Genomic DNA, 8185 nt, shown 5'->3' with positions numbered 1-8185 from the left:
TGTGTGTGTGTGTGTGTGTGTGTGTGTGTGTGTGTGTACCTGGCAGGCTTTTATTTTATCGTCCAACGGAGCAGAAATATGGCAGCAGTTGGAGAGCAGTGCTGCTGGGAGACGTTCTGAGGAGTGGTGCAGGTTCCTCCTGGGGATAATAGGTCCTGAGAAGCAGGTGATTGCCTGGATAGCCCTAAACTGTTCTCTGTTTGTGCCCTGACAGTGCTTCCTACTTCAGTGAAGACACTTAAGCTAATCTTGAGTTGTGTGTCTTACCTAAGGCATAAAAAGTACTCAACAATTATTAATTTTATATTTGTTTTTATTTATTTATTTTGGCTGAAGTATCTAACATTAGCCAAAGTGATACACAGTTTGTTTGTTTCATCCTGTGTTTGACTTTGCTCATAAAAAACAAGAGAAGGTCCAGTGACAATGAGAGAAAGCAACAAATTTCTCCAGCTTTTAAAAAATACCTATGACAGCTGTTGTTCAAGACAATGTTTGTGGCTGTCAGTTTTCCCACGTTTGACAGCTGAAGGGAAAAGTGTCAGAATGACTGAGTGGATTATCACCTTCTGGGTGGGTCGTTTTGATTCAGTCACTCAAAAAATAAATAAATAAATAAAATCAATATCTGTGATGCCTTGACATGCAGAATAAACCAGTTTATTAAAATGCACCTTTATTTCAGAACAATTAGATGTTTAGTATGTCAATAAATAAACAGGATTTTTTTTAAATTTGTTGAAATTAATGCTTATCACAAAATTTAAGATTTTACACTCCAACTTTGACGTACACTTCTGATTTATTTAGAGCAGAGATGGGCAGCTTAAGTAATGGAGGCTACAATTTTTTGTTCACACCAGAGGGCCACATAGTGCTGCGTACTCACCCAAATGTAAGAAAATGGCCATTAATAAAAACATATGTTTATTAAACCAACATACATTGCAGTAACTCAACATGTTTCATGTTCAAATGCACGTAGAACAGTTATATTCCTGTTGAATAAAAATAAATACTAAATGTTTGAAAGAAACACAAACTAAACATTTGCCTTAGCGAGCTGAAGTGCAACAGCTAGAGACGTGACGTTCTGGAACGATCGGTTTCTTTTGAATGACTCCTTACAAAGAACGATAGGAACAGAGTCGCAGGGACTAAAGAGTCGTTTGTAGTTTATTTTTTCATCTTTAAGAGACAATCGTTCCCGCTTCGCTTTTCCATGGAAAACAGGCAGAGCGGTGGAGCGGCTCAGGCGAAAAGAAGGAGGGGTTTCCACAAAACAAAACACRTGGTTCCACCCACATGACATCATTGCCTTTGTGATGACGTAACTCGTTTAAAATCGAACGGCACTTTTGAACAGCTCTATGAAACAAACTGATCCCTTCAAAGAGCCATTTATCCCATTTCTAACAACGGCATAAGACACCTTGAGGTCAGACTCCTTGTGGTTCTGGTGAAAATTTTGCTTTTGTTTATCAACTCCTGACTTCAGTAAACTTCTCATAATTAGCTTTGTGCAACATGTAGTGGTGACATATTACAATCTTTCATGACAGACAGCRTCTCTAAGCAGACTAAACATGTAGGTTTCCCTTAATTCTTAGCCTACCTTACAAATAATAGACAAATAAATAATGTTTACATTTTCTTCTACTTAAAAAACAGCACTTCAAGCAGCTCTTCTTGATTGTAAGAGCTGATTTGAGTACATTTTTAAGTTTAAATAAAACTTGGGGGTGGGGGGCAGTTGTCTATCCCTGGTTTAGATGGTCTGTGCTGCATGTTAGCAAATTTCTCCTATTGTTTGTGTTTTTGGACACATTTACCTCTAAATCTGTGGAGTTGTAATCACCCAAAGATTGGAATAAAACAGCAACTAACCTCTTAGCAAAAATAAGTATTAAAAAAACAATATTGATTAAACTATTATTTTAAGCAGATTCTGCTAATTTGAACAAAAAAATGGAACAACCACACCATGTTCCACTTCATTTTACACGCCTCTTCACAAGTTAAAATATAACTTGATATTGCCAAGTGGTAATCTGCTTCCTGGATGGCRACGGAATTAGCACACCTTAATGTTTTACACTCCAAAGATCAGGAGCTAATTGTGATTGAATATTAGCTTGTGTTGCACAAATTAGAGGAAACTACAGAGGGAGGAATGAGACATTAGGTGGCATGGAGCAGTTACAGCTCTGAGAACCAACCGCTTCACTTCACAACCACAATCCTTCAGTCTTTTTCACCTGTTTATGATGAAAAAGCTACACCAGTTTAAGCTGGATTCTTAAATTACCAGTGTCCACTGACTAAATTACACACAAAAACACACACTTTGTCCACAACAAGATTTTTAACAAGAGCTTGAAAAGGTTTCATTGTGCTGCGGTTCACAGTGCGCCTTTGTTGTTCTAAATAAGGGGCTTGAATGTGTTCTCTGAACTCTGCGCCAGCGCTCTCGGTGGAAACCGTTAGTCATCACCGTCGCTTGGTTCACTTGTCAATCAGTCTGGCCGCTTTTCACTCTTAAAATAGTTTTTGATGTGTCTTTCTGAGACACGTGAAAACGTCCAGCTCACTTTTCAGCCAGATGTCAAAGGTTGCAGACAAATGAGGCAGATCTAAAGCAAACTGGCTGCTGGAATGTCAGTCTGTGATCTGAGTGAGCAAAGATGTGATTTGGAAGAACCGTGGACACATCCTGGTCTCTGACCAAGTATCTAACAGAACATGTTTCTCTGTGAATGAGTGGAGGTGTCCAACCTGTATTTTATGTGATGTTAAGGGTCTTGAGTTTTACTCCTGTAGAGTGTGATGARGAGGAGAAAGATGGGTGATTTTTAYTGACTTTATTTTGCCCTCATAAAGTTAGGTCACAAGTCAGTTTACCAACAAATAACAGGCTGATTAATTCAATTCCCCTTTTATTATCAGACTCAACTGCTGAATCTAAGTTTGAATAATTACAGGTAAATGTCTTCCAAAACCTTAAATATTCATCAAATTTAGAGGAAGCTGAATTTGTCTTTTGAGATATTACATTAAAGAAAAATCTGGCAGAAAATGTCTTGAAAGGCCTTTTTTGTCACAAAGTTCTGGCCTTCCTGTGGAACTGTATATAATGGTGGTACCTTGGCTAAATGGAGGTTGATTGWGAACGGCCAAATGCAGTGAAAAGATGGGCTCATTTATGACCGTATTCCTGAACTATTTATTGAAATGTCTTATCGTCAACAGAAGGACTGTTGCACTGTTTGCTTGTTGTTTGGTTTGCCTATTTTACTGTGTGTTTGAGAGTATTTCATCTGCGTACAGTGTTGGAAATGTTTAAAGGCCAACTTAAAGTCATGGTTCATCAGTTTTGTAACTTGTTTTTTAGTCTTGTTTTCTGGTGAGGAAGTTATGTTCACCAACAACGTTTGAGAAATTGATGGAACAAGATGAGCCATCTTTAGGCTCGAAGCATGGGGTCACCGTATTTGCCCTTTTGTTCAAGATATCTGTAGACTGAAGTAGAACTAAAACTTAAAGATAATGAGGAAATTATGTGATAAAGAAGACCTAGACGTACAAGATGTTAGTTCATATCTTCTGACGTGTATTACAGCACTGTCTGTAATCATGGACTAGAGCTGCTGCTGTGTCTGTCATAAATAATTTAMACAACAACAGTAAAAATGCATGTAAAATTGGTAAGGATAATGTACTGTGCAAGCTTTTTCTCACATTACATTAAGTTTCAAGTGACTGGTTCAATGCACACACCTTAACATAACTGTGGAATTGTGTGCAAGGATGTTGAACAAATATTTGGTCCCTCATTGGATATCGTGGCTCCTAGATGGCCCCTTGTCCAGAAAAATCCTGCTTCTGCCCCTGCTTTTACCTGATTGGAATGAATGGGTGATTAACAGGCTTCTGCAGAACTTAGGAAGGGAATTCAATCACTGAATCACGTGTTGGAGCAGGGAAACAAGTAAAACATGCTAGACAAAGGCCTTCGAGGACCAGGATTGCCCATCCCTTAGAGCCACACTTTCAAGCCACTTGGGCACTAATAAAATTACTTTTGCTGTTGTAATGACAGCTTTGATTAAAGGGAGCCCATTTTTACAGGTGTTGGAAGTACATTTACTCTTTAGCCTCATTGAAAGTTGCTAATACAGCAATAAACTGAATCCTCCGCTGTGTCTGTGTCATCGTTGTATTCTCTGTGACAACATTAAAAACTGMAGTTCCTTTCTAGTACCAGAGTTGTGTGTTAGACTTTGAGGAAGTGACACTGAAATACAGAGTGAACTTCCCACACCAAGTGTTTGGGTCATCCCATGAGACACCGTGCTGAGYTGGACCTTCATGGGAAATGATGAAGTAGCCACAATTAGCCTCTCCACAGGAGTTTCGATGTCTGTGGCTTTGGTTCCAAGCCAAAGCAACACCTTYCATTTTATTTGTTTGATGTGACATATTGTAAACGCAAAAAAATATTACTCTAGTCTGCAGACATAATAAAACTTATTCATGTCATTAAAAATATTGAGTWGGYCCTCTGGACAAGTTCTTCTTTTTTGACAAAACGTGTCATCTTTCCTCCGAGACTTCTTCAGACTGAGGAGTTACAGGTAAACTCAGCCTTGTMAGTGGTACGTCCACATGGTGCAACCTGGACCTACTCAACTTTTATTAGATTTTTCTACCTKGTTTATTGTTATGCATCAGGGCATTTATTCATGTCATAAATAGTTGACAGGATATCAGTTTGTGTGGCATGTACCCTCCCCTAGATGGAGAATAAGACCTTTCTTTACCTGCGTGGGAGGCWGAAGTGTTGGTAATCTGACAGATCTGATTTGTCAAGCCATTACCCTGCCTATGTGTTACGGTGGATTTGCCGAGCAACATTACTCAAKTGAAATAAACACGCATTCGCTACTGTTTCAGCTCATAACATAATCTCACAGTCCATTGGATTCTTGAACTGTGTGCRTTGCAAATTAATCCCAGTCAAAAATAAATAAATAAAAAGGGAAAAAAAGAGTCTCACAAAAAAAGCTCAGTTCAAAATCCAGGCAGGATGAGGGAGGAAGTCGAGGGGATCGTGGCGACGGAGAWTGCACAAAACACTTCAGCTGTGATAAAATCATTAGCATCTTCAGCGAGGTGGAAAAAGTGTAAGCAGCTCATGGACGGGGAAGCAGAAAACACAGGTTAGTCATGGAGAAAACAACACAATAACCAAAACTCTACGTGTTCAAATTTGACACATATACTGTACAGGATGTTGCCACATTACAGTCTGCTGACATGACTTCCTGTAAGATGTGAGCTTTGATCTGCCTGCTCATCAGAGCAGTTCTGTAAGATCTCATGAGACGTGTTAGAGCTCATAGTGTGTAATGAGGACACAGGGCCGGCCTGTGGCACAGGCAATATAGGCAAATGCTGAGGGTGCTGTCCATCTATCWCATCATAGAGTATAGTTGATTTAGTTTGTACGATAATCACTGACTACTCAAAGGTAACTTGTTCTGTGGGTTTCTCAGCTAACATGAGGTRGTATATGGTGCAGAGGGGTTTCATGGTAAAAGTATCGTATGATGCARTCAAGACTGAGWACTGGYGCTCAGTGTGTWAATARAAAAMMRKWAWKRWWAWKGRARKTTYMRRTWWKRWYYKRAAWAAAGTTCAGGTTMAAATCTAGTTTTCAGAGTTCAACCTTCATAAAATACTGATTTTATGTTGTTTTATTTAGCCCAAGAATTTAGTAAAATTATYTTCAAAYAGCTGGAAAATGCAGAGWTTTGAGTAAATCTTTTACAGATTATAYCCCTGGACCCCTCTAGAACTGCTTCACTCCACAGCTGCTCATTAACATAAACAGGTGTTTCTCACTGCTGTCAGCAAATGTTGGCAGATATGAGGTAGTCCTCTGTTTCAGATGAATTATATTGTTGAACTATTTTATTTGGACAACCTGGTTCCTAAATATAAAATATACTGTTAAAGACAAAATTATTTAATTTGCTATGTGACTGTATCTAAACTGGTAGTAACATTTGGTAAAGTGCACAAGCGGGGCACCACCTGAAATCTAGTCTAGCAAGCCAATTTGGTTAGCACCAGCCCTGTTGCTCATTCAAATAGAAACTTGCTTTAGTGGTGGGGTTGAACGGTTTGTTTGTCATGTTAGTGATGACTATAACACCACAAGGGTGGATTAGAAAACATTCAACTCATGCAACAGAAAAAAAAACTGTTTGAGTTTTGCCTAAAAGCCTTCCTGTATATGCTTACTTGTGTAAACTGTGCTTTTCTAACACACCCTTGTGTTTTTGTGGATTTGCTGTGTTGCTGCATGCTTGCGGACATGGACTTCAAATGTGACTGTGTGTTTATCCTTCTACAAGGTCAAACGAAGTCTCGGTGTATCTAAGGCTGTGTGGGTGGCAGGTTGGTGCTGTTTGTGTTGGCCTGTGTGACGAGCAGTCACAAGTCGGTGTTGGCTTGTTTGAGGTCAAGCTGTGGAATCCAGACGAGTGGGTGTGTGTGGTCAGCTGTGGTGAAACATGGATTTCCCCGCAGCGGATCCGGCCAGCCCCAGTTACTCTAAAACCACGGTGATTTTTCTCTGTCGCCGGTTGTTTTGAAGGGAAAGTAGAAGAGGCTCTGGCAGTAGAGGAGCGAGTTACTGTTTCCTTAGATTTCCTGTGTAGGCTGCATGGGGGGGGGGGGTGCAATCATTAAAGCGTCATTACACATAAACGCATGATTACTTCCTCCTTCTATTTCAGGATTCATGTGTAATTTGTCTAATGATTATTTTTGTGCTGAGAAAAACTTTTGAGTGGTTGGGCACTTAGTCACAACAGAAATGGAGTTAGATTGCTATTTTTTCCTTATTTGACTGAAGTCTAATCAGTATTTTATCTATTGTACATCCTCCAATATATAACTATAATAGTATAACATGTTCATTATTTTTATACTAGCTCGAATCAAAAACCTGTGAACTATTAGTGATGCGTTGCTGTTTTGTTTTGGTTTTTTTTTTGTTTGTTTGTTTGTTTTCAGTTATATAATACAGAAGTAAAGTGGCTAGTTAAAGGGATAGTTCAGATTTCTTTTGGTAGTGTTCTGTGAGGTTCGGTTATTTTCCAAACCATTGTAAATGTTAATATGAGCAACCTTTGTTGGAGAAATTTAATGTTTTTCTTCCTGGACAGATGGTCGATGACTAATCTGAGTTGAATGACGATCCCTTCAATGCTGCCAAATCTGATCTTGTAAGTCTCACAGTGCATTAAACAAACCCTATTCTAAAAATGTTTACGTCACCATTAATCTTTTTTGACTGGTTTATTCCAGTAGAAATGTAATGATGTTTGCATTCAAACTGCACAAACTGTATAGGCTAATAGCTTCTGTTTAAGATTCTGTTTTTTTTTTTGTTTTGTTTTTTTTGGCTGCTGATTTCTTCCTGAAGCTTCCTGAGTGGCAGGGGCGGAGTCAGCTTCACTCACCTGCTGCTGATCCACACTGATGAATTCCTCAGCACCTGAGATACAACCAAACCTCGCTGGAACAGTCTGTTGGCTACAGTAACAGAAGTGACAGCTCTTTAACATTTATGTAGATTTCTCTTAGTAACCTTGCTTTTCCTGTGTGTGTTAAAGACACATGCTGATACCTACCTGTACCTTACCTGTGTTCTGGAACTCCCCGCTTGAACCAGTTTACCTACCTGAATAAGCCTTCCACCTCCTGCTATTTCTTTGGYCCCTCTCCTGGATCAGCTCTCTGTGTGCTGTTCTGCCACTTACCTCCACTTACCTCATCTCGTCATCCTCCTGGAAATCTTTACCCTCCTCTCCAAGCCAGCCTCCTCAGTGATCCCTGTATCTGATCAGCTCATCTTTCCACACAGGACTCTCCCGGTTCATTAACACTGAACTGAATAAATGCTCTTACCTTTTACTTACCTGTGTCTGGTCTGGACTTGCAACCTGTCAAGGGTGTACCTTGCCCTAATAGAAATAGGCAACAGTGACTCCTGTGACCCTGAAAAGAAGAAACGGGTTAGATGGATGGATGGATGGATGGATGGATGGATGGATGGATGGATGGATGGATGGATGGATGGATGGATGGATGGATGGATGGATGGATGGATGGA

At 39.6% G+C, this 8185-nt stretch overlaps 1 long non-coding RNA gene across 1 annotated transcript in view; it reads left to right on the top strand.

Moving 5' to 3' along the window:
• The window catches only part of LOC106522032 (uncharacterized), a 20278-nt gene extending 12576 nt beyond the window's left edge, over window positions 1-7702 (top strand). Inside the window, exons 2-3 of the long non-coding RNA XR_001310738.1 lie at window positions 7236-7295; window positions 7496-7702. This is a non-coding gene — a long non-coding RNA (uncharacterized LOC106522032). The remainder of the gene's footprint in view (window positions 1-7235; window positions 7296-7495) is intronic.
• Window positions 7703-8185: the final 483 nt, after the last annotated feature.

Source organism: Austrofundulus limnaeus, unplaced genomic scaffold, assembly GCF_001266775.1.
Source record: "Austrofundulus limnaeus strain Quisiro unplaced genomic scaffold, Austrofundulus_limnaeus-1.0 Scaffold120, whole genome shotgun sequence".
Classification (NCBI taxonomy): domain Eukaryota; kingdom Metazoa; phylum Chordata; class Actinopteri; order Cyprinodontiformes; family Rivulidae; genus Austrofundulus; species Austrofundulus limnaeus.
The sequence above is the reverse complement of the archived record's forward strand: the minus strand, read 5'-3'. Positions and strand labels throughout refer to the sequence as shown.